Source organism: Nycticebus coucang, chromosome 12, assembly GCF_027406575.1.
Source record: "Nycticebus coucang isolate mNycCou1 chromosome 12, mNycCou1.pri, whole genome shotgun sequence".
In the NCBI taxonomy this organism is placed as follows: domain Eukaryota; kingdom Metazoa; phylum Chordata; class Mammalia; order Primates; family Lorisidae; genus Nycticebus; species Nycticebus coucang.
The window spans coordinates 69,918,778-69,946,483 of NC_069791.1; positions in this window are offsets into that span (position 1 = coordinate 69,918,778).

Consider the following 27,706-nt stretch of genomic DNA (forward strand, 5'->3'; position numbering starts at 1 on the left):
ATTGTCCCCTCTACTCTCTGCCACTACTGTGGGTGTCCACACCTGTGTTCCTCACCAGAGGGTGAGCTTCTTCAGGGAACAGTTAGGGCACAGTCCGGTATTGCTCACGTCTGTATCCCCAGCGCACAGCAGAGTGCTTCACACGTAGTGGGCATCCAGAGAAACTGGTGAGGTTGACCTGGGTGAGACTGCTCAGCCCCTGTGCGTTCCTTTCTCTGACTCTGTGGTGACCACACTATCTTCCTAGATTATTAATACAGCAGTGAGTGTTTGCTGTACCTCATATCCCATCTCTGCATGTTCAGACTGACATACTGTGACAAGAGGGCTCCTAAGGAGAGACAAGGATTGAACAAGATGGAGCTGATGGCTGTACCAAACGGCATCATTCCTGAGGCTTCCTGTTTACCATCAGGGGGTCCTACAGTAGATATCAAGCTAGACAGGTTTGAACAAAAAGTGGCCACCTCTTCTGGAAAGACTGTAGGTTAAGGAACCATCAGTATGAATGAAGAGAAGAAGAGAACAGCAGCCCCAATGACCAGGTTGACCTCAACCACTGTAGCCACCAATGATAGGAAGAGGTCACTATAGGCACACACAGCTCTCAGGACTCTAGAAAGATGATCTGACCCTCATTAGGTAGGCAGTGGGGGTTAAGCAGATGGCTTTCTGCTGTTTGATGAGTAGAGGATTCTCTAATATTGAAGAATAGGTCTCAGGAGCTGACAAAGAGGAAGCCTGTAATTGCGACACTTACTGGTCTTGGGAGAACTGGTTAACCACGTGTAAAAGGCTGAAACTGGAGCCACACCTCTCTCCACTTATAAAAATCAGCTCTTGATGGAGAAAAGATTTAAACTTAAGGCACTAAACTATAAAAAATCTGGAAGAAAGTGCAGAAAGACTCTTATTAACATTGGTCTTGGGAAAGAATCTATGAAGAAGACCCCAAAGGCAATTGCAGAAACAACAAAAATAAATAAATGGGACCCTATCAAGTTTAAAAAAATCTGCACAAGTAAGAGACAACCTTCAGAATGGGAGAAGGTATTTGTGTGCTATAAATCCAACAAAGAGCTAAAGCTCAAAGTGCTTAAAACTTCACAGATCAGAAGACGTTTAAGCTGTACTTGTGTACTTCCCTCTCTCTTTATTCTTTCTCATTCTCAGCCCTTCTACAAAAACTGTTAATCAACTCTCTCCAACTCTTTCTATCCCTCTGTCCTGTATGTTGCCAGGACAGCTTGACATTGGCCTGAGCAGGTGGATATCTCATTGGTAAAATGTGTTAAGTCATAACTACCTCACCAGACTCCTTTTCTTTCCTGAGAGCTGGATGAACAGCCTGAAATGTCTATCCTTATGGTCATCATCTTGAGATTAAGGGTTTCACTGGGAAATACCTATTAACATCCATACCTGCCCCTGGAAAGTTTAATGCAAGACTTCGTCTATTTATCTGTGGATTGATTCAAGGCCTAGTGGTGACTTCAATGTGCAAGCGTTGTGCCACATGTTGACTGGAAGCCACAGAGTCCCTTTCCTTGGGACCAGCCTTTTAGTGGAGGGAAAGAGACTGATATATGCTCTGGAATGGCAGTGAGCATATGGTGTACCTCCAGAGTCTCTGGGATGATGAAGCCCTATAGAAAGGTAATTTTTAAAAAGGTGGTGGAAAGCTTGAATATCAACAAATGACAGCCATGGGAAGCTGGGAGAAAATTCCCAGTACAAGTAGGATAAAAGGTCAGAGAATTCTGATAAGTTTCTGTCTCTTTTCAGTGCTTTCTTTGGGTTCTGTTAAATAGGGTTATGCTGCTATCCCCAGTGTGCAGACGTAGAAACTGAGGATCAGTGATTGCAAGTGATTTCCCAGAAGATGTTGATCACAAGACAATATTATATATAAAGTTAACATAGAGGGCAATGAAAAGTCCCCTGCTGCCCTTGTACACCAGTATTCAATACCTTCTGCCCCTAATAAAGCTCACTGTGGGAAATAGTGATACTCAGGAATGAAATAGAAAATTGGTTGAGATTCTCATTCCTCTCTCCATAGTTACTCCCCCATGGGTCTTTCAAAACGAAGGACTCTATCTTATCCCAGCAGGAAGAAAGAAAGATGCCAGCCAGAACGTATCAAGGGTATTATTGGGAGGACCTCTCTCTCTATGCTCCAGATCTGAGAGGTCCACAGAATATATTCACACAAAAGAAAGGGTATTGTGTCATCTAATAACTATTGACAACTTTCTTAGCACACCTAGACCAAAATCCTTTCTTATTCCTTCTGAAACAAACCCCTACAAAAACTTATTTTAATTTGTCCATCTTTCTCCAAAACACATATTCATCTAAGAATATTTTATAATTAAGCCTAATATGACAATTCACCTGTCCTGTGAAGCTCAGGAATTGAACTGATTGGTTGGAATCTATAACATTGGTTGGGATTAAAATGTAACTAGCTAGCACCATGTCCTAACCAGTGGAAATGGGACATGCTCCACAAGGGTAAGCAATAGAAGGCATTTTTTTTGTGTGTGTGTGCTACTTAATTCTAGAGAACATAACATCTTTTGACATGAAAATATTTGCATACTAAGAGTCAGGTTAAATGAGTCAAGGGAGACATTGTGTGTCAGAAGAACACCCCAACCACCCTGTGTCTGTCATGTACTCAAACCTATAATAAAGTATTCATCATGTACTTTGAGAGCTCTGTCTGAAGTGACTAGGGCACAAAGGTGACTAAGGCCCATACATTATTCTGTTTGAAGATAGAGACAAGTAAACAGGTAACTATAGTCTAGCCAAGAAAAAGTAATCATAAAGGTATGAGAAACACTGTACCCTCGTCAATACTGAATGGCTTATCTTCTTTCTCAGGCTTGTTAGCATTGAATCAAAGTTCAGTCTCAAAGAACATTCAGGAAAGCTTTAGGCTCAGATATCAGCATCACTGCACAGGTTGTCCAGGGACTGGGTGATCCAGGAGCACCATCACTCCAATATTTCTGTCCTTTTAAGTTGTTAGTCAAGTGGTTCCTCTTTTGGGAAGCTTGTCTTGACTTTCACTAACCAAGTGAATTGCTCACAAGAGAGGTAGTATGGCCCAGAAACGATTTGGTAATGGATTCAAATTTCACAGGTCACAATCTTAAGGGTATAAATAAATGAAAGGAAGCTTCTTTTTTTGTAACTCAGCTGTCAAATCCCCATTTTTCTCAGCACAGCAAAACTCGATTTGGTCAAATGTGCAACCTGGTCATATGTACATTTTGGTGACTAGAGGAGAGGAGTAGCCAACTCTCCTTGGCATCAAGGTTGGGGATGGTGGTGAGGACAGTGGCAGGCCATGGACATTCTCACTTGGCATTGCAGAAGGTGGGCACCTTACCCCAGTGTCATGCCTTTGGTTGAGCTGTGTGTCTGCTTGTGTTCAGGGCATGTGGCAAGCAATAAATATAAAAGAGACAATCGTTGCCCTCATGAACCTTATACTATAATAGGAGAAAGACAAAACACACAAATAACTACACAAAGATTAGACTAAAAATTGGGATAAAATCAATTACATAAAAGTATCTTTTACTAAAGCTTCCAGCAGTATTAAATACAGTCTATCTTTCTTTCTTTCCTTAAACTCTGTCCTCCCTTCAGAAATATAAAGACAACAGAATCAGAAGGACTTGGAGGATGGGAAGTGTGAGACCTCAGGCCTGCCTGGGCATGTTTCCTCATCTGTCTATGAGGGAATTTGACCAGACCTCACCCAAGAGGAGCAAGGTCCTTCTTATAATAGGAAGACCCCTGCAGGACTGCCCACCTCTCTCAACTCTGTATCCCTACAGCATTTTCTAGACATCCCCTTTCATTTATTATCCTTTGCTTATTTATGCCATTTAGTGTCCCCCAGGTCTTCTAGCCCAGCTTAAAACCCAGAGCTCCTGTAGGCAGGAAGAAGAACAATGATGAAATAGGATGGACCTAGAAGACAACTACCCCTTTAGGCCCTTAGCTCTAAGTTCTGAAATGGTTTCTCAACTGCAATTGCAGAAAAAAAGGCTCACATACAGACTCCCACTCACACACTCACACGCTCACACACAGACCTTCTCTCAGTCTGCAGTGGCTACTATATATAATTCTAAGTACTTTCCCTGCATTAACTACTTCAATCTGTCCAACCACCCTATGACATTGGTATTGTTATGACCCTAGTTTTACAGATGAGCAAACTAAGCAACAAAAAGGTGAAATGATATATACCCCATCTAAAGTTGCATCACTAATCACTAGCACAGCAATGATTCGCATTTAGATCCTTCAGCTTTAGAGCCCAAGGCCTTATTCTTCAGCACAAGCTCAGCCTTGCCCAATACCACTCAGAATTCCTGGGGGACCAGGACTGCAGCCCAGGCCTTCTATGTGGGGAGTGATCAGAGCTCTGTCCTCTGCACAAGGACAAGTTGAGGCCCCCCTCGAAAAGCCCATCAATGAGTGCTGGGGTGTGGCAGAGAAAGATCCTTTCTACTACCTGGCCCTGAAGTATAAGCACCTCGCCAGGCTTTACAGCAAAGGAAAAAGGAGGAGGAAGACTTAGTTATGGCTGCTCACTTTATACTCCATTTCAGAGCATCTATTTCTTGCTAAACTAACCACTAAGTTCTCTACAGTGCTTGGAAATTCATAAAGTTCTTTCCCATGTCTCATAGCTCTGTGAGATACATGGGGCTGGGATGATTTTAATTCCTACTTTATAGATATGGAAGCAACAAATGGGGATGAGACTTGCCCAAATTATTAAACCATGAAAGCAGGGCATGGACCTGTGATTCCAAATAGTGCCAATGACAGGCCTGCTAGGATTCCAAAGAGCCTCCTTAAATAACCTGCAAGGTCATGCCAACCTCACATAAGGTAAATATTTCCTTGCACCCTACCCAGCGCACTGTCAGTGTAGTTGGGAACACTGCAAAGCAAGTTGTGCCTACAAAAATGACATGCACAGCCTTCTGCACATTACTTGATTTTGTATTCACTGAATTTATGGTATTAGCAGAAATGAGTTTGTTCCAAATAGTTATGACATGTTGTAATAAAAATCATTCAGGTGGCCAAGAATGCAGAAAGTAAAATTTCATGAAACCAATGAGCAAAAGACAATCAGAAAATGTTAGTCAAAATTCCAAAGGCCATGTGGAAGGAAACTAGTGAAGGAAAAGATGAGGGTCAGAATGAGTGTGTCACAAAAGGACAGCAGAGCCTGTGCCATCTCCTTCTTGTTGTTGCAGTAATCTCCTAGTTTGTTTGGCCTGACCTTGTGCAAAACTTTTTTAGAAAATGCCCTCCCTAGCCACCTGAGAAAGTAGGAACCCTGCGACACTCCTCCTTTGCTCAGATCACTCCAACTGCTCCTACTATCCACAGAATAAAATGTAAACCTCTCTGGGAAGCAGCTCAAGAGTCTCTTCATCTGGCCACATCTGGCTTTTTCAGCCTTGACTCAGTCCACTTCTTCACATGTGCATAATGTTTTTTTTTCTTTTTGTTTTTTTTATTGTTGGGGATTCATTGAGGGTACAATAAGCCAGGTTACACTGATTGCAATTGTTAGGTAAACTCCCTCTTGCAATCATGTCTTGCCCCCATAAAGTGTGACACACACCAAGGCCCCACCCCCCTCCCTCCTTCCCTCTTTCTGTTCCCCCCCATAACCATAATTGTCATTAATTGTCCTCATATCAAAATTGAGTACATAGGCTTCATGCTTCTCCATTCTTGTGATGCTTTACTAAGAATAATGTCTTCCACGTCCATCCAGGTTAATACAAAGGATGTAAAGTCTCCATTTTTTTTAATGGCTGAATAGTATTCCATGGTATACATATGCCACAGCTTGTTAATCCATTCCTGGGTTGGTGGGCATTTAGGCTGTTTCCACATTTTGGCGATTGTAAATTGAGCTGCAATGAACAGTCTAGGACAAGTGTCCTTATGATAAAAGGATTTCTTTCCTTCTGGGTAGATGCCCAGTAATGGGATTGCAGGATCAAATGGGAGGTCTAGCTTGAGTGCTTTGAGGTTTCTCCATACTTCCTTCCAGAAAGGTTATACTAGTTTGCAGTCCCACCAGCAGTGTAAAAGTGTTCCCTTCTCTCCACATCCACGCCAGCATATGCAGTTTTGAGATTTTGTGATGTGGGCCATTCTCACTGGGGTTAGATGATATCTCAGGGTTGTTTTGATTTGCATTTCTCTAATATATAGAGATGATGAACATTTTTCATGTGTTTGTTAGCCATTTGTCTGTTGTCTTTAGAGAAAGTTCTATTCATGTCTCTTGCCCATTGATATATGGGATTGTTGGCTTTTTTCATGTGGATTAATTTGAGTTCTCTATAGATCCTAGTTATCAAGCTTTTGTCTGATTGAAAATATGCAAATATCCTTTCCCATTGTGTAGGTTGTCTCTTTGCCATGTGCATAATGTTTTAAGCACATGGTAGACTGGCCACTCCCCAAGCTCCACAAATGTGACGTGCCTGTGTCTCCTCTTACCTACCCAGACTGTTCTTCAGATCCTGAACAAAATACTAGCAAACCAAATACAGTAGTGATCAAAAGATGATATGCTGGCAGAGGTGGAGCAAGATGGCAGCCAAGTAACAGCTTCCTTGCATCTGGGCACCGTGAGTCTGGGGAGATAGGACTCCAGGCATCTCTGGCTGGTGGGATCTGCCTATCATCACCCCTGAGAGGATACAGGGAGTCAGCGAGAGACTTCTGGACCCCAAGAGGAGGACTAAAATAGTGGAAAAACGGCAAGTGGTCGCACGTGTTCAATCCGTCTAAACCCGCCCGCAACTGTAAGTTCAGTAGCAGCGAGACTGCAAACCATAAAGACCTTACCTGTGAACTGTTTTGGTGTCTTTGGACTTGGCACTCAACTGAACTGCCTTGGGGAGAGCCTGAGCGGGAGTGTGGAGAACTTTGGCCTTTGTCTGGGGCCCCAGTCTGAGCCGCTGAGCCAGACGGAGCTAATAGTGTTTGGCTCTGGGTCACAGGCAGCCATTGTGAGCGATCTGCCCTGGCAAGCTCTGCCCTCAGGGTTGCAGAGCTAGAATTGGGTGGGAGCTGGTAACCCAGCGACCAAGTAGCCTAAGGGCGGGGTCTGAGCCGCCTTGCAGCCCTAACCGTTGGGGGCAGAGGGAGACCAGTTTTGGCACACAGGGTAAGTGGATAGCCACTTCAGCAGTGATTCCAGCGACAAGCACTTCCCTGGGAAAGCTTCTGCTCAGCAACTGAACAAGTTCAAAGAGCCTTTTAAGTGGGCTGAAGAGAGATTTAGGGTGTCTACCTGCTGGGGTTTGAGAAACTAGCAGCCTCCAGTCGTATCAGAACTGTGATTAACATCTCATACCCCAGAAGACCACGTGTTGCCCAGACAATATTCAATGACATATACATACTGCTTTGTTTTTGGTTGTGTGTGTGTTTTTTTTTTTTTTGGTTTGGTTGTTTTTTTTGTTTATTTTGATGATCTTGATTGTTGTTTTATTTTTTAAGTTCAACCTTTTCCATACAGATCCTTTTTCTTTCTCAATTTTTCTAGTTTAATTATAATTTCCCATTGCTGCCTATTTCAATAATTAGAACTTCATTTTTGTTAGTGTTTCTACCGCTATTATTTGGTTTTCCACCCAATTTTATCCCGTAAAGTTTTCTGTTTGCTTGTTTTCGTTTGATTTATAGCATTTTTGTCTTTCCTCTCTCCTTGGTGGAGGTGAGGTACTGTGTCTGATCAGGTTAGCAAAGAGCTGCTGATCTCAAGGGAACCACCCAACTGGGCACCCCCAGAAGGTGGTTTTTTTTAAAGGCTGTATCAAAGTACCCTACTGTACACCTATATTGCTCTGTCTCCCTCTTTCTGTGCCTCTCTTCTTTTTGTCAATATTCCTTTTACCCACCCCCTCTCCTTTCTCTATTTTTCTCTTTTCTTTTTTCTTACCACTCGGTCCTCCTTTCTTTCATCCCTTTTTTGCTCTTCAACCTTCTCACCCTTCTGGTCCTGTAACCCTTACTCCACAGGCACGAGAACTTAAAGAGCAAGAGGAAGTGAAAGGAAAATTAGGGCAAGGAAACAGATAAAAGAAATCACTCATGAGGAAGAATCAGCAGAAAACTCCAGGCAACATGAAGAACCAGTCCAGAACAACCCTGCCAAGGGACCATGAGGTAGCTACTGCAGAAGATTCCACCTATAAAAAATATTAGGAATGACAGAAAGGGAATTGAGAATACACATGTTGAAAACAATGAAAGAAATGATGGAAACGATGAAGGAAACTGCTAATAAAGTGAAAAATATCCAAAAGGAAATTCAAAAACAGAATCAAATAAGAGATGAACGATATGAAGAATATAAAAAGGATATAGCAGAGCTGAAGGAAATGAAACAGTCAATCAGGGAACTTAAAGACGCAATGGAAAGTATCAGCAACAGGTTAGACCATGCAGAAGAAAGAATTTCAGAGGTAGAAGACAAAGTTCTTGAGATAACTCAGATAGTAAAACAGGCAGAAAAGAAGAAAGAGAAAGCAGAACGTTCACTGTCAGAATTATGGGACTTTATGAAGTGTTCCAACATACGAGTTATAGGAATTCCAGAAGGGGAAGAAGAATGCTCCAGAGGAATGGAAGCCATACTAGAGAATATTATAAAAGAAAATTTCCCAAATATCACCAAAGATTCTGACACACTGCTTTCAGAGGGCTATCGGACCCCAGGTCGCCTCAACTCTAACCGAGCTTCTCCAAGACACATTGTGATGAACCTGTCCAAAGTCAAGACAAAAGAAAAGATTCTGCAAGCTGCCAGGAGTAAGCACCAGTTGACCTACAGGGGCAAATCCATCAGATTGACCGCAGACTTCTCTAATGAAACTTTCCAAGCAAGAAGACGATGGTCATCTACCTTTAATCTACTTAAACAGAACAATTTCCAGCCCAGAATTCTGTACCCTGCTAAGCTAAGCTTCAAAATTGATGGAGAAATCAAATCATTTATGGATATACAAACATTGATGAAATTTGCCACAACAAGACCAGCTCTACAGGAAATACTTCAACCTGTTCTGCACACTGACCACCACAATGGATCAGCAGCAAAGTAAGAACTCAGAAATTAAAGGACAGAACCAAACCTCCACACTGATGCAAAAGATAAAACTAAGCAATGGACTCTCACCAAATAAGATGAATAGAATACTACCACACTTATCAATTATCTCCATAAATGTTAATGGCTTGAATTCCCCACTGAAGAGACATAGATTGGTTGACTGGATTAAAAAACACAAGCCATCCATTTGCTGTCTGCAAGAAACACACCTGGCTTCAAAAGACAAATTAAAGCTCCGAGTCAAGGGTTGGAAGACAATTTTTCAGGCAAATGGAATTCAGAAGAAAAGAGGAGTTGCAATCTTATTTTCAGATACATGTGGATTTAAAGTAACTAAAGTCAAAAAAGACAAAGATGGTCACTTTATATTGGTCAAGGGAAAAATATAACAAGAAGACATTTCAATTCTAAATATCTATGCACCCAATTTAAATGCTCCCAGATATTGAAACAGACCTTACTCAGTCTGAGCAATATGATATCTGATAATACCATCATAACAGGGGACCTTAACACTCCTCTTACAGAGCTGGACAGATCCTCTAAACAGAAATTAAACAAGGATATAAGAGATTTAAATTAGACCCTAGAACAACTGTGCTTGATAGATGCATATAGAACACTCCATCCCAAAGATAAAGAATATACATTCTTCTCATCACCCCATGGAACATTCTCCAAAATTGATCATATCCTGGGACACAAAACAAATATCAACAGAATCAAAAGAATTGAAATTTTACCGTGTATCTTCTCAGACCATAAGGCACTAAAGGTGGAACTCAACTCTAACAAAAATGCTCGACCCCACCCAAAGGCATGGAAATTAAACAATCTTCTGTTGAATAACAGATGGGTGAAGGAAGAAATAAAACAGGAAATCATTAACTTCCTTGAGCATAACAACAATGAAGACACAAGCTACCAAAACCTCTGGGATACTGCAAAAGCAGTTTTGAGAGGGAAATTCATCGCTTTAGATGCCTACATTCGAAAAACAGAAAGAGAGCACATCAACAATCTCACAAGAGATCTTATGGAATTGGAAAAAGAAGAACAATCTAAGCCTAAACTCAGTAGAAGAAAAGAAATATCCAAAATCAAATCAGAGATCAATGAAATTGAAAACAAAAGAATCATTCAGAAAATTAATGAAACAAGGGGTTGGTTTTTTGAAAAAATAAATAAAATAGATAAACCATTGGCCAGACTAACGAGGAATAGAAAAGTAAAATCTCTAGTAACCTCAATCGGAAATGATAAAGGGGAAATAACAACCGATCCCACAGAGATACAAGAGATCATCTCTGAATACTACCAGAAACTCTATGCCCAGAAATTTGACAATGTGAAGGAAATGGATCAATATTTGGAATCACACCCTCTCCCTAGACTCAGCCAGGAAGAAATAGAGCTCCTGAACAGACCAATTTCAAGCACTGAGATCAAAGAAACAATAAAAAAGCTTCCAACCAAAAAATGCCCTGGTCCAGACGGCTTCACTCCAGGATTCTATCAAACCTTCAAGGAAGAGCTTATTCCTGTACTGCAGAAATTATTCCAAAAAATTGAGGAAGAAGGAATCTTCCCCAACACATTCTATGAAGCAAACATCACCCTGATACCAAAACCAGGAAAAGACCCAAACAAAAAGGAGAATTTCAGACCAATCTCACTCATGAATATAGATGCAAAAATTCTCAACAAAATCCTAGCCAATAGATACAGCTTATCATCAAAAAAGTCATTCATCATGATCAAGTAGGCTTCATCCCAGGGATGCAAGGCTGGTTTAACATACACAAGTCTATAAACGTTATTACCATACTAACAGAGGCAAAAATAAAGATCACATGATCCTCTCAATAGATACAGAAAAAGCATTTGATAAAATCCAGCATCCTTTTCTTTTTTTTTTTTTTTATTGTTGGGGATTCATTGAGGGTACAATAAGCCAGGTTACACTGATTGCAATTGTTAGGTAAACTCCCTCTTGCAATCATATCTTGCCCCCATAAAGTGTGACACACACCAAGGCCCCACCCACCCCCCTCCTTCCCTCTTTCAGTTTCCCCCCCATAACCATAATTGTCATTAATTGTCCTCATATCAAAATTGAGTACATAGGCTTCATGCTTCTCCATTCTTGTGCTGCTTTACTAAGAATAATGTCTTTCACGTCCATCCGGGTTAATACGAAGGATGTAAAGTCTCCATTTTTTTTAATGGCTGAATAGTATTCCATGGTATACATATAACACAGCTTGTTAATCCATTCCTGGGTTGGTGGGCATTTAGGCTGTTTCCACATTTTGGCGATTGTAAATTGAGCTGCAATAAACAGTCTAGGACAAATGTCCTTATGATAAAAGGATTTCTTTCCTTCTGGGTAGATGCCCAGTAATGGGATTGCAGGATCAAATGGGAGGTCTAGCTTGAGTGCTTTGAGGTTTCTCCATACTTCCTTCCAGAAAGGTTGTACTAGTTTGCAGTCCCACCAGCTGTGTAAAAGTGTTCCCTTCTCTCCACATCCACGCCAGCATCTGCAGTTTTGAGATTTTGTGATATGGGCCATTCTCACCGAGGTTAGATGATATCTCAGGGTTGTTTTGATTTGCATTTCTCTAATATATAGAGATGATGAACATTTTTTCATGTGTTTGTTAGCCATTCGTCTGTCGTCTTTAGAGAAAGTTCTATTCATGTCTCTTGCCCATTGATATAAGGGATTGTTGGCTTTTTTCATGTGGATTAATTTGAGTTCTCTATAGATCCTAGTTATCAAGCTTTTGTCTGATTGAAAATATGCAAATATCCTTTCCCATTGTGTAGGTTGTCTCTTTGCGTTGGTTATTGTCTCCTTAGCTGTACAAAAGCTTTTCAGTTTAATGAAGTCCCATTTGTTTATTTTTGTTGTTGTTGCAATTGCCATGGCAGTCTTCTTCATGAAGTCTTTCCCCAGGCCAATATCTTCCAGTGTTTTTCCTATGCTTTCTTGGAGGATTTTTATTGTTTCATGCCTTAAGTTTAAGTCCTTTATCCATCTTGAATCAATTTTTGTGAGTGGGGAAAGGTGTGGGTCCAGTTTCAGTCTTTTACATGGAGACATCCAGTTCTCCCAACACCATTTATTGAATAGGGAGTCTTTCCCCCAAGGTATGTTCTTGTTTGGTTTATCAAAGATTAGGTGGTTGTAAGATGTTAGTTTCATTTCTTGGTTTTCAATTTGATTCCAAGTGTCTATGTCTCTGTTTTTGTGCCAGTACCATGCTGTCTTGAGCACTATGGCTTTGTAGTACAGACTGAAATGTGGTATGCTGATGCCCCCAGCTTTATTTTTGTTATAGAGAACTGCCTTAGCTATACGGGTTTTTTTCCGGTTCCATACAAAACGCAGAATCATTTTTTCCAAATCTTGAAAGTATGATGTTGGTGTTTTGATAGGAATGGCATTGAATAGGTAGATTGCTTTGGGAAGTATAGACATTTTAACAATGTTGATTCTTCCCATCCATGAGCATGGTATGTTCTTCCATTTGTTAATATCCTCTGCTATTTCCTTTCTGAGGATTTCATAGTTTTCTTTATAGAGGTCCTTCACCTCCTTCGTTAGGTATATTCCCAGGTATTTCATTTTCTTTGAAACTATGGTGAAGGGAGTTGTGTCCTTAATTAGCTTCTCATCTTGACTGTTATTGGTGTACACAAAGGCTACTGACTTGTGGACACTGATTTTATATCCTGAAATATTACTATATTTTTTAATGACTTCTAGGAGTCTTGTGGTTGAGTCTTTGGGGTTCTCTAAGTATAAGGTCATGTCGTCAGCAAAGAGGGAGAGTTTGACCTCCTCTGCTCCCATTTGGATTCCCTTTATTTCCTTGTCTTGCCTGATTGTATTGGCTAGAACTTCCAGCACTACGTTGAATAGTAAAGGTGACAGAGGACAACCTTGTCTGGTTCCAGTTCTAAGAGGAAAAGCTTTGAGTTTTACTCCATTCAGTAAAATATTGGCTATGGGTTTGTCATAGATAGCTTCAATCAGTTTTAGAAATGTGCCACCTATGCCTATACTCTTCAGTGTTCTAATTAGAAAAGGATGCTGGATTTTATCAAATGCTTTTTCTGCATCTATTGAGAGGATCATGTGATCTTTATTTTTGCCTCTGTTAATATGGTGGATAACGTTTATAGACTTGCGTATGTTAAACCAGCCTTGCATCCCTCCAGCCTCCTTTTCTAATTAGAACACTGAAGAGTATAGGCATAGGTGGCACATTCCTAAAACTGATTGAAGCTATCTATGACAAACCCACCACCAATATTTTACTGAATGGAGTAAAACTGAAAGCTTTTCCTCTTAGAACTGGAACCAGATAAAGTTGTCCTCTGTCACCTTTACTGTTCAACGTAGTGCTGGAAGTTCTAGCCAATACAATTAGGCAAGACAAGGAAATAAAGGGAATCCAAATGGGAGCAGAGGAGGTCAAACTCTCCCTCTTTGCTGACGACATGATCTTATACTTAGAGAACCCCAAAGACTCAACCACAAGACTCCTAGAAGTCATCAAAAAATACAGTAATGTTTCAGGATGTAAAATCAATGTCCAAAAGTCAGTAGCCTTTGTGTACACCAATAAGAGTCAAGATGAGAAGCTAATTAAGGACACAACTCCCTTCACCATAGTTTCAAAGAAAATGAAATACCTGGGAATATACCTAACGAAGGAGGTGAAGGACCTCTATAAAGAAAACTATGAAATCCTCAGAAAGGAAATAGCAGAGGATATTAACAAATGGAAGAACATACCATGCTCATGGATGGGAAGAATCAACATTGTTAAAATGTCTATACTTCCCAAAGCAATCTACCTATTCAATGCCATTCCTATCAAAACACCAACATCATACTTTCAAGATTTGGAAAAAATGATTCTGCGTTTTGTATGGAACCGGAAAAAACCCCGTATAGCTAAGGCAGTTCTCTGTAACAAAAATAAAGCTGGGGGCATCAGCATACCACATTTCAGTCTGTACTACAAAGCCATAGTGCTCAAGACAGCATGGTACTGGCACAAAAGCAGAGACATAGACACTCGGAATCGAATTGAAAACCAAGTAATGAAACTAACATTTTACAACCACCTAATCTTCGATAAACCAAACAAGAACATACCTTGGGGGAAAGACTCCCTTTTCAATAAAAGGGAGAACTGGATGTCTACATGTAAAAGACTGAAACTGGACCCGCACCTTTCCCCACTCACAAAAATTGATTCAAGATGGATAAAGGACTTAAATTTAAGGCATGAAACAATAAAAATCCTCCAAGAAAGCATAGGAAAAACACTGGAAGATATTGGCCTGGGGAAAGACTTCATGAAGAAGACTGCCATGGCAATTGCAACAACAAAAATAAACAAATGGGACTTCATTAAACTGAAAAGCTTCTGTACAGCTAAGGACACAATAACCAAAGCAAAGAGACAACCTACACAATGGGAAAGGATATTTGCATATTTTCAATCAGACAAAAGCTTGGTAACTAGGATCTATAGAGAACTCAAATTAATCCACATGAAAAAAGCCAACAATCCCTTATATCAATGGGCAAGAGACATGAATAGAACTTTCTCTAAAGACGACAGACGAATGGCTAACAAACACATGAAAAAATGTTCATCATCTCTATATATTAGAGAAATGCAAATCAAAACAACCCTGAGATATCTTCTAACCCCAGTGAGAATGGCCCACATCACAAAATCTCAAAACTGCAGATGCTGGCGTGGATGTGGAGAGAAGGGAACACTTTTACACAGCTGGTGGGACTGCAAACTAGTACAACCTTTCTGGAAGGAAGTATGGAGAAACCTCAAAGCACTCAAGCTAGACCTCTCATTTGATCCTGCAATCCCATTACTGGGCATCTACCCAGAAGGAAAAAAATCCTTTTATCATAAGGACACTTGTCCTAGACTGTTTATTGCAGCTCAATTTACAATCGCCAAAATGTGGAAACAGCCTAAATGCCCACCAACCCAGGAATGGATTAACAAGCTGTGGCATATGTATACCATGGAATACTATTCAGCCATTAAAAAAAATGGAGACTTTACATCCTTTGTATTAACCCGGATGGACGTGGAAGACATTATTCTTAGTAAAGCATCACAAGAATGGAGAAGCATGAAGCCTATGTACTCAATTTTGATATGAGGACAATTAATGACAATTATGGTTATGGGGGGGGGAAACAGAAAAAGGGAAGGAGGGAGGGGGGTGGGGCCTTGGTGTGTGTTACACTTTATGGGGGCAAGATATGATTGCAAGAGGGAGTTTACCTAACAATTGCAATCAGTGTAACCTGGCTTATTGTACCCTCAATGAATCCCCAACAATAAAAAAAAAAAAAAAAGATGCTATGCCATTGCCAAGTAGAATATTACCCTGTAACTCAAGGGTGGTTAACAGAGAAAAAATATAAATATCAGTGATCTCATCAGCAGATTAAAAGAGAAAGGCCATACGTGAGCCTCTCAATACTTTTAGGGAAAGTATTTGATAATATTCATCTCTCATTTTTTTAAAAAAAATCTTAAACTACTAATTGCAGGAAATTTTCTTAGGTAAATGTATCAAAAGAATTTTAAAAATCATTATTAATAATTTTAAATTATTATCTTCTATAATTTTTCATTGGGGAGGGTAAGATCTTACTCTGTTGCCTAGGCCGAAGTACAGTGGCATCATCACAGCTCTCTGCAAACTCCAACTCCTCAGCTGAAGTGATTCTCCTGCCTCAGCCTCCCCAGTAGCTAGGACTACAGATGCAAATCACCACAGCTGGCTAGTTTTTGTACTTTTTGTAGAGACAGGGTCTCACTATGTTGCACAGGCTGGCCTCAAGAGACCCTTCTGCCTCCCCGTCCCAAAGTGCTTGGATTACAACTGTGCCTGGCACTCTAAACATTTTTAATGTTCACTATGTGCCATGTGCAAATATAACTTTTTCAAAAATAGTAATAGTTTTAAAAAGTAATTAAATTCTGGCTCGGCGCCTATGGCTCAAGTGGCTAAGGTGCCAGCCACATACACCTGAGCTGGCAGGTTCGAATCCAGCCCTGGCCCACTGAACAACAATGACGGTTGCAACCAAAAAATAGCCGGACATTGTGACAGGAGGTGCCTGTAGTCCCAACTACTTGGGAGGTGGAGGCAGGAGAATCACTTGTGCCCAGAAGTTGGAGGTTGCTGTGAGTTGTGATGCCACAGCACTCTACCCAGGGCGATAGCTTAAGGGTCTGTCTCAAAAAAATTTTTTTAATTCCATCAATTAACTTATTTTTTGCTGTAAATTATAAAAATGTCCTTACTTGTTTTAGTCAGGATTTTAGGTTGTGATTCATCCAGGGTGAACAGAGGGCAAGGTTTAATAATCACAAAAAATTAGAGATTTCCTATTAGAGAGGTTGCTGAACTTAACACATTTCAGGGCAAAGGAGAATGCCCAGAGGGTTCATTCAGCTGAGATCACCTCAGTTGACAAGCTGGAGTTCTTGACTTGTAATTGGGACATGCATTCCTCTGACGCACGATACAGTGTCTAAATTGAGCCCATTTTAATTAGTCTCAATAAAAAATAATCCAGTTATACCCATGGACCTTGTACTACTGGACAAAGGCCCTGAACAATCAGCAGGAGGCTTGAGGAGGGGCAGGGCCCAGGATAAAGTGACTGGTCTTGGCAGGCACCACGGTAACATGCTTCCTGCTTTTAGTATGTATTTCTGAGATTTTAAAAAATGCATAGAGGTAAAATTTATATAACATAATTGACTATTTAAAAGTGAACAATCAGAGGGATTTAGTACATTCACAGTGTTGTGCAGTCATAGCCTCTGTCTAGTTCCACAACATTCTTGTTGCTCCAAAATAAACTCCTGCAGCCATTGAGCAGTTTCTTCCCTCTGTCCCCTTCCCTCTGGCCACCATCATGGTGTGTTCTGCCTCTGCAGGATGACCCCATTCTGGATATTTCATATAATACATTCAATGGATTTTGTGTTTGGCTTCTTTCACAGAGCACAATGTGTTTAAGGCCCATCCATTTTGCAGCATGTGCCAGTAGTGCATCCCTTTCATGGCCAAAGAATACTCCACTGTAAGGACAGACAACAATGTGTCAATCCACCCAGCTGTCGATGGGCATTTTCGTTGCTTACAACTTTTGCCTGTGAATTGTGCAGTTATGAACATCTAAGCACATGTATTTAAGTAAGTGTTTTCAATTCTCTAAAGTTTATAATTAGGAATGGAATTTCCAGGTCATATGGTAATCCAATGTTTCATGATTCCCCCAAAGTCTTTTGCATAGTGGCGGCACCGTATTACATTCTCAACAGAAATTTTTGAAAGTTCCCACTTTTCCACATCCTTTCCAATGCTTGTTATTTTCTTTTAAAAAAAATTATAGACATCCTAGTGTGTGTAAAGTGGTAAAATTGTATTGAATTTTGACTTTATGCAGCCACAACTGGTGAAAAATCTGTGAGAACATGTCAGAAATAGAGGGTGACAGAAAAGGGGTGTGGTGAAGACCTGAGCCAGGTGGTCCTGGGCTTTCCTTGGACTCCAGGGACAGTTATTCTCTCTGCTGTAGACTTTTGGCAGGTACGAGAACATGACTGATGTACAGATCGTATGTGAGCAATTCAAGTTCCTTCAGCCTCAGTTCTCTAATGTATAAAGAGAGTGTTAATGATAGTGCCTTTCTCTCCCAAAAAAAGTTCAGACCATACCAGACCCTGGACTGTGGTCTGCATGGGACTACAAATCTAGATCTGTGAGACTGGCTTGTTTTGGCTCTCACCGCTAAACCTAGAACATGCCTCTTGGCATTCCTACCATAAATGAACAAAGTTCAACTTGCGGCTGAGAGAAGACAAGAGTTAAAGAGTAATCCCAAATTACATAGTGTATTTTCTTTTATCAAGAAAGGGAGACATGAGTTCAAGTTTTACTGAAAAAATGATTAACAGGTTGTGACTTTGCTGAGGGTGGACTGTTTAACTTTCTCCTTCTTATCACTAGTGTTTAAACAGCTCTCACACTGACTGCTGTGTGAGGAGCCGCAGATGTCACAAATGTTCTGAGACTTAATTTCCTGGATTCTAATCAGGACTGACTGTCCAGGTGTGTGGGTGCAGGTTTTGAGTGGGACCACCAGCCCCCACCAGGTCTGGAAGCCCCAACTGGTTGAAAGTCATCTCACCCTCCTCATCCTCACCTGGGGCAGAATTTGTCTCTACACATTACCCAAATGGAGTACTCTGTAGGCAAGAAAAAGACAAATCCCAAGGGGACTAAAAAGAAAAAAAACGAAACAAAACAAAGAAAGCTCATTCCTTCCTTACCCACAAAGCATATTTATAAAACTCAGTCAATATTTTGGCTGAGCACAGTGAGGCATTCACTTGAGCAGAAAGTTGCCAAAAATCTCAATAATTAAAATGAAATTATATTCAAATGCAATATTGTAAAAAAGTTCATATTAGTGCAAAAAAATCTGTGATAAACTAAATGTCAAAATTTTAAATAAGGACACTTTCCATAGGTTACCTTTCTTTACATACCAGGATTCATCTAGTCAGGACAGGCATGCAGCAATGTTTAGGGACAATGAGTCCTCGTCCTGCACAAAGTCCCAAAGGCACAGATGCTGGCATGGGTATGGAGAGAAGGGAACACTTATAAACTGTTGGTAGCATTGCAAACTAATACAGTCTTTTTTGGAAAGCAGTATGGAGAATCCTCAAAAAGCTAAAAATAAACCTTCCATTGGATCCCACAGTCCCATGACTACCCAGAAGAAAACAAATCATTTTACCATAAGGGCATTTGTCCTCGAAAGTTTATTGCTGCTCAATTCACAATCACCGGATGTGAAAACAACCCAAGTGCCCTCAACTGACGAATGGATAAATAAGTATACCATGGAATATCTTTCAGCCATAAAGAAAGACAGAGACTTTACATCTTTTGTACCTACCTGGAAGGACTTAGAAAACATACTCCTAAGTAAAATATCACAAGATGGGAAAGTAAGCATCCAATGTACTCAATACTGATATGAAACTAGTAGATGAACAATTACACACCCATACAAGAGAAAAACACAATTAAATTCAAGAAGTGGTGAGGGGAAGGAGGGAAGGAACTCGGTGAGCTCTCACCTAATAGGCACAATGTAGGGGTATATGGCACACCTCCTGGGTGAAGGGCTCAACTACAGCATGGACTTTACCTAACAAATGCAAACAATGTAACATAATTGCACGTACCCTTATATTAATCAGAAGTTTTTTTGGTTTTATTTATTTATTTTTTTTTGGCTGGGGCTGGGTTTGAACCCAACTCCGGCATATGGGGCCGGTGCCCTACTCCTTGAGCCACAGGCGCCGCCCTAATCAGAAGTTTTTTTTTTAAAAAGTTCTTTTAAAAAAAGTTCTCATCCTGTAATTTGTACCAAAATGCATCATATGAGCTCATAATGGATATAGGGATGGAGAGATAAACTACAAAGCAAAGAAAGTTAGGTGCCAGATCTATGGCTATTAACAATTCTTTTCACTTTCATTCACATTTTCTGTATTTGAGAATTGCCATAAATTTTTAGAAGAAACAACCAGCAATATTTTTAAGAGTTTAAATGTATTTCCAATATCCCCCTCTCCCTGCCCTGGTCAGACCCCTCACCACCTCCATGGCCACCTCCCTAGCCTAAGCACCATTATCTTTTACCCAAATACTTCTGATGGTTTCCACCCCACCTCCCACTTCCACTCTTGCCCCTTCCTAGCTAATCTAAAGACCCTCCAATGGGTTCTTGAGGTACTTAGTAAATGTTGGGCTACTGCATGGTCCCCAAGGTCCTTTCTCAGCCCCAACTTTATCTCCATTCACTCCTCACCTCACTTAACACCTTCTAGCCACCTCCTATCATTTGTCAAACAAAGCCACACCTTTTCCTGCCACAGGGTCTTTGCACTTGCTGCTTCTGCTAACTTTAATGCTCTCCTGGCTGTTCTTAGGAGGGTGTTCTTCACCTAACATGAGAAAAGTACTAATTCTTCATATTTCTGCTTAAAATACCACCTCTTCAGAGAGGCATTCCTTGACCCTCTGGACTAACCAAGTCTCCCCAGTACTTTAGATCTAGGCACCACATTCATTTCCTTCTTGGCACTTGCACAATATGTAATTGCTGGATTTCTCTGCCTTCATGTTGTCTGTTTCTCTCATCACTAGATATAAGCCCCTTGAAGATAGGAACATCAACTATCTAGGTTACCTCAATATCCTTAACACAGAGAGAGTGGCTGCCACACCAGAGGAGTTCACAATTATTGGTGAAAAAATGAAAGATCACCTTCCAAACAACTGTATAAATCCAAATCCTCACCTCAAGGTCTGATTTTGGAGAAAACTCAAACTAAGTTTGAGCCTTATTGTGTACCAGGGGTTTGGAACACAATGGAACATATGCATGATGTTCCAGGTGACTCCAGTCTCCTTTCACGTGATCTATTGTTTCTGAGAGTGGCTGATCCCTGGCCTAGCACCTTCTCTTGCAAAGACCTTTCTTCTCTTCTCTCTGAAGGAGTGGACTGTTCAGCTTCTCCCAGGTCTATCACTGTAGGAAGTAGATTCATTTTCTGCTGATTTAGCGTCTATCACTCCTATGGAAGGGAAGCCTAACAAGAGGTGAAAAATTCGGAGCATTCAGGCACAGAGCCACCAGAACTTTAGCCAATCTAACCTTCCTATGAGGACAACTACCCCACCAACCCTTACTGGGAATACAGCCTCAAGAATAATTCACCAGGTCAAAACACATCTTGGGAAGCATCTCCTAAGACTCTGGAATATCTTCAGAGTTTAATTTATTGAATCCCCAAATAATCTATGAGGTGGATAGTCTTGGTATTTCCATTTTACAGGTGAGGAAACTAAAGCCCCAAGGAGTGACGGAACTGTCCCATGCCACACAGCTAAGTCATGTTGGAATCTGAGTCAACCCCAGGTCATTGGACTCCAGAGTAATATTCCAGACCCTACAGCTGTCTTCATAAAGATGTTCCTTGGGGGAAGTATTTGTAATTTTTCGTGTATAAAAACACACACACAGGCCTGTTTTCTCCACTCGTTATCAAATGTTGCCAAAAAATCTTCTGGAAATGAAGTCTATGGCCTTTTGATTCCCTGACCACTGCCTGTTCTTTTCTGAGTCTATTCCCAAGGTTCTTTGGGAATTCGTTTCCTTCTCCAGGCAAATCTAGCCCTGTACGGTTCACTACAGCAGCCACTATCTATTGAGCTCTTGAAATGTAGCTGCTCCAGATGGACATTTGCTATAAAATGTTACATGAACTTCCTGGTAGAGTTAACTTAACAGAAAGCCACATGTCTTATGGGAGAGACTTACTTGTCATCTTAGGAAGAGCCAGATTGTTGCAAAGAGATTAAAAAAAAAAATAGGAGCAACCACAGGTCAGATAAACAGTATGATTCACAAATCACAGGAGCAAAATAAGATAAAAAGAAGAAAGACAGCAGAATAGAAAGTCCCAGGACAACAGAGAGGTGTGGGACATTCAAGACATGAAGAAGTCATGCAGTCAACAAGCTTTACTCAAATCAGCTCTTACCGAACCCTGCCTTGAAAGTTTTCCAGTAGAATAATCATAAGAAAAATGCGCTTTGTTTATAAAACCTCAAAATCTAGTTAGAAAAATATATGAATTAACTCAAGAAAAAATTGAGATCTGTCCTTTGTCCAGATTCCTTCATCAAAAGGTGCTTATAAACACTTTTGTTTAAAATAGCGGTTCTCAACCTGTGGGTCGCAACCCCTTTGGGGGTCTCCTGCATATCAGATATTTACATTATGATTCATAACAGTAGCAAAATTACAGTTATGAAGTAGCAATGAAAATAATTGTATGGTTGGAGATCACCACAACATGAGGAACTGTATTAAAGGAAGGCATTAGGAAGGTTGAGAACTACTGGTTTAAAAGAAGTGCTTCTTCTTTGAATTCTCTGTTTTGGCATTTGAGATATAATACAATTAACAGTCGCCACTCTCAAAGGGATTACATTCTGAAAGGTGGGAGTAGATAATAAGCCAACTGGAAAATATGGAGTGGTTAGAAAAGCTGATGAAACTAAACCAAAGGAAAGTAACAGAGGTGATGAAGAGTATGCTCAGGCTTTTGAGGAGGTCATGTTATTAGTGAGTTTTGAGTGACAGGAAAGACCTATGAGAACGCACAGCAAAAGATTTATGCTGCAGGTCTGGACTGTCCAAATTCTGCACGTATCTGAGAAAGAACTGGCCTGAGACCACCTAGGAAGATAACCTTTGAGTTCTTGGGACATCCTCATCCAACAAGGGATTTGATGCATACTTCATGGTCTGTGTGAAAAGTAACTGACATAAGTGAACATAAAACCCCTGGTACACAGTAAGGCACTTAGTTTGAGTTTTCCCCAAAATCAGACCTTGAAGTGAAGAGTTGGATGTATACAGTTATTTGGAAGGTGATCCCAGGAAGTATTTTGAGAAGATGCAGATATGACTTAAGGAAAGTAGAATAGTATATATGAATGAGCAAGTCACTGCTGCAGGTAGCTTGAGCCCTCCCACTGGGGACTCTCTCATTGCCCATGTGGAATATGCCTCAGAATGCAGGGAAACTGTGCTGTTTTTCCACTAATTTCCATTCTTTATTTATGAAGGATTGCTCCTTTGGGCATGAACTGAATGGCTCTTTCTACATGTTCCTCCGTGAACCAGGCACATGCCAATGGACAGGAGAGCATCCTTAGTCACAGAGGCACAGGAAGCCCTGAGCATGGAAACCATCTGCAGTGATGTATATAGGGCACCACCAGTACACGCTGCAATAGATGCATAACCAAATGTTACTTTTCTTCTTCCTTCGCCCTTTTTACGTGGAGCATATACCCTCAATGCTCTCAGAAAAATGAACTTATAGATAAGGGGTTGGAAATATAGAGAGGTAAGACTGTATTTCTTCACCACAAGAAAGAAGCCTGGCAAAAGAGATGAGGAATACAATCTTCTCCATCTGGATGTCAGTGAGGGTCTTTTTAAACACATTCTTTCCCTCCTATCCTGCCAGCTATGATGTTGTCTTTATTGCCTGGTCTAGGGCCTTCCCCGGCTACTCTCAAGAGCCCATAGGTCTCTCCATGGAGTCCTGCACACCCCTGGAAGCAAAGTCTCTGCATGAAGACAATGTCCAGGATTGCTGAGTTAGAGCAGAGAGACATGTCTGGAGAAATGACCGAAAAAGCTGGAAGGGGCAGGCAGCAGCTGAAGTGAGCTCTCCAAGGTCAGTTGAGGGTCTAATCTGACATGCATCAGCTCTTTTAAAGCAGAGATCACCATCAGAGGTGGACAATGGATGTCAGAAGAATGTGATAACACATAGAGACGGCCCAGGCCCCTTTAGCTTTTCCTAGAACTTCTTTGTAAATGGAGACTAAGCATTAATTTAAAGAAGATGATCAAGGATCTGAAAGGGTCTTTGAGCCACAGAACAACCTGTTGAAGGAGCATTGCAGAAGACAATCAAAGAATAAAAGATGGGAAATAGCCAGATCAGACCAGATATGAGATTAGGAGTAAATGAAAAGACAACTGGAACAGCATTTTGAAACAAAGTCATCCCAGGATTTCAGACTCCAGAGTCCCTTTCCAAATCTGTCGTTCACTCCTTTGACCATGGGAAAGACCCCTTTCACTCTCAGCTTCCCCATCTGGCCATGGAACTACACGTTCTTAGTGTCCAGGATTCTAAGAACTCATTTGAAAAATTTCCAGTGCACAGACCTTGATTAGAGATAAAATGTAGGCACAATGGCTGAAATCAGCAACCAGCTAGAATATGTCACAATTCAAATAAAAACAGCAATGATGACACATATCTGATGTTTTTGTACAGCACCAACTTGCTCGTATAATTCTGTTGAATATTAAACAATGCCCTCAGTTGAGCACATGAACCTTAGGAAGTTCAGATGGTGATCAGACTACTTCAGGAAGACTGAAAATATGAAATCATCTCAATCCAGGAACATACTATAGGATCAACTCTTCTACCTGTCACTAAATCTCAAGATTTCTTTGACCACTCAACTCTCAGAATATGTACATCAAAATAGAACCTGAAATGCAGATACTTGCATGTCTAGAAATTATATTTTCCAAAGAAAAGACCTGAAGAAGCTGGCTGAAACATAATAGATTCATATCTATTAAATTATCTGGGGGACATTAATTAAATTCCACAGCTCAGCTCTCATTAGAAAAACCCCAAGGTGTGGTGCCTGTGGCTCAAAGGAGTAGGGCGTGGGCCCCATATACCAGAGGTGGTGGGTTCAAACCCGGTCTTGGCCAAAAACTGCAAAAAAGAAAGAAAGAAAGAAAAACCCCAAGGAAGGAGGTACTCCAAGATGGCATACTTCAGACATCTCACAATCTGCTTTTAGGGAGATCAGGGAGAGTGAACTCCAGCCATCTCTGGCTGGATTATCCCACCCAGAAACATCATTCCAGAGACGCAGTGAGATACCAGGAGACTCCAGGAGCCAAGGAAAAGGTCAGGAGCAGTGAAAGACCCACACAGAAGGTGGGTGTCTAGATACATGCAGAGGCCGGCTGGCCTTTTGGCAGATGGCTAGAGACAAGGAAGGCTCATCCTGTTTTTCTAGACTTGGGAACTCACCAGAGTGGCCTTGGGAGGCCCTGAGCAAGCTAGTGAACTTAAACGGCAACTGGTGGCCAAGTTTGAACTGCTAAACGGTTTGAACTCTGAGACAGCTTGGCCTCGGGCAGGGCAGTGCCATTGTGCAAGAGCCATTGTGCCAGGGCCTCTGAGGAGGAATAGGCTGCAGGATCCCAGCATGTGGCTAGCTCTGGCTGCCTGCTGAACTCTGACAGCCACCCTTTGGGTGAGTTGGGCCCCCTGGTGGCCAAGGGGCACGGTTTGGAAGGTCTAGGTGTGTCTCCCAGGCCTGAGGAGAGCTTCAAGCTCCCAAACCCATGGAGATTGAAAGCTAGAGAAGCGACTATGCCCTGAATGATGTCAAAAAAATCAGGAAGACAGAACCGGGTACTCACAACAACTAGATAGTGGCTTCCTGCTCCCACATCATACGCAGCAGTAATAGGGTGCTTGTTTGCATCTCCTAACCCTGGAGTGCCAACTGGTATCAAGGCAATATAATACATTATATATATATATATATATATATATCTTTTTTTCCTGTTTTTTTTTTTTTGGAGCACCACCTGGTATCCAAGCAATATATTGCAATATAATATATATCTTTTTATTTGTTCTTATTTGTTTTTTTATTATTGCTTTGTTGTGCTTTTATTTCATTTTATTGCATGTGTTTCATTTTCATTTCTTCAGTATCAAGCTTTCCATCTTAGTTATGGTTTTACTGCCTTTTTCCTTTCTTTTTTATTTCTCTCCTCTTTTTTATAGATATTTTTCTACTTTTCTAATCTTTCTCTCATAAATCTCTCAAGTGATAATCAAAATATCCCTTTTTTCTTATCTGTTTTGTTCTGTTTAGTCCTGTATTTTATTTACAGGACAGAGCCTTTCTATGAGGCCAGGACTGGGGTGTCACACCATTGGCCTAGCTCAGGAGGCATTAAAACCCTGGGCTGGGGCATCCTTCTAGCTTTGGCCTTCTGAAAGATGGTATTGGTAAGCACTGACCATGACACACTGCTGGTTTTGTTCTATATTTGACGGGGAGGAGGGGTCTTGCTTTCAGGCTGGTAAAGAGCCCCTGATATCAAGGGACCCACCCACCCCTGCCCCACAGAGTCCTAGAATTGCAGGTGTGGGTAAACATGTCCTGTCAAATACAACTATTATTCCTGTTTTTCCCTCTCCTTCTTCTCTCCATTTTTCATTTTTTCTTTCACCCTTTTTTATTTTCCTTTCTTTTCTCCCTTCTCACTCTTTTCTCTTCTTTTGTCCCTGTCCCAAAAGGCCACTTCAACACCTGAACACAGAGACAAGAAAAACTAAGAAAAATGATGAATGAGAGGAAAAAGGAGGAAAATGAAGTGAACAGGAAGAAAACACAGATAAGGAGGAACCAAAAAAAAAAAAAAAAACCCCTCTGGCAACATGAAAAACCAGAACAAATCAAGCACCACAAAGGATCAGAAGGCAGCTACCATAGAGGATCTTACCTATAAAGAAATTATAGAAATAACATAAAGGTAATTTAGAATATGATGGCACAAATGATGAAGGGAATTAAAGGGAAAGTGGAAATCACTCTATAAATCACTCTATAAAATCAAAAGAATTGAAATTATACCTCATATATTTTCAGATCACAAGGAAATAAAGGCAGAACTCAATTCCAACAAAAACCTTAAACCACACACAAAATCATGGAAACTAAACAACCTTATACTGAATGACAGCTGGGTTAAGGAGGAGGTAAAGAAGAAAATATGAGAGTCCTTGAAAATAACAACAGTGAAGCCACAAGCTACCAAAACCTGTAGGATACTGAAAAGGCACTCTTAAGAGGGAAATGTACTGAATTAGATGTCTACATCAAAAAACAGAAAGAGCACATATCAACAACCTAATGAACCACCTCAAGGAACTGGAAAAAGAAGTTCAATCCAATACCAAAACTAGCAAAAGAAAAGAAGTAACCAGAATTAAATCAGAACTAAATGTAATTGAAAAAATAAGAATCATTGAGAAAATTAACAAAATAAAAAGTTGTTTCTTCAAAAAGATAAACAAAATTGATAAACCTTTGTCCAAACTCACTAGATACAGAAAAGTAAGATCTCTAATATTCTCAATCAGAAATGAAAAAGGGGAATGATACCACAAAAATACAAGAGATCATCTCTGATTACTATCAAAACTCTATGCCCAGAAATTTGACAATATGGAGGAAATGGACCAATACCTGGAATCACACAGCCTCCCTAGACCTAACTAGGAAGAAGTAGATCTCTTGAACAGACCAATATCAAGCACTGAAATTGAAGAAACAATAAAAAATCTCCCAATGACAAAAAGTCCAGGACCAGATGACTTCCACCAGAATTCTACCAAACATCCAGAAAAGACCTTGTACCTATACTGAGGAAACTGTTCTAAAACATTGAAAGAAGAGAACTCTCCCAATATGTTCTATGAAGCAAACATCACCATGATAACAAAACCAGGAAAGTACCCAACAATAAAGAAAACTACAGAACAATCTCACTAATGGATAGCAATGCAAAAATACTCAATAAAATACTAGAAAATAGAATACAGCTGCATATTTTAAAAATTATACATCACCATTAAGTGGGCTTTATCCCAGAGAAGCAAGGTTAGTTTAACATATGCAAATTGATAAATGTAATTCACCACATAA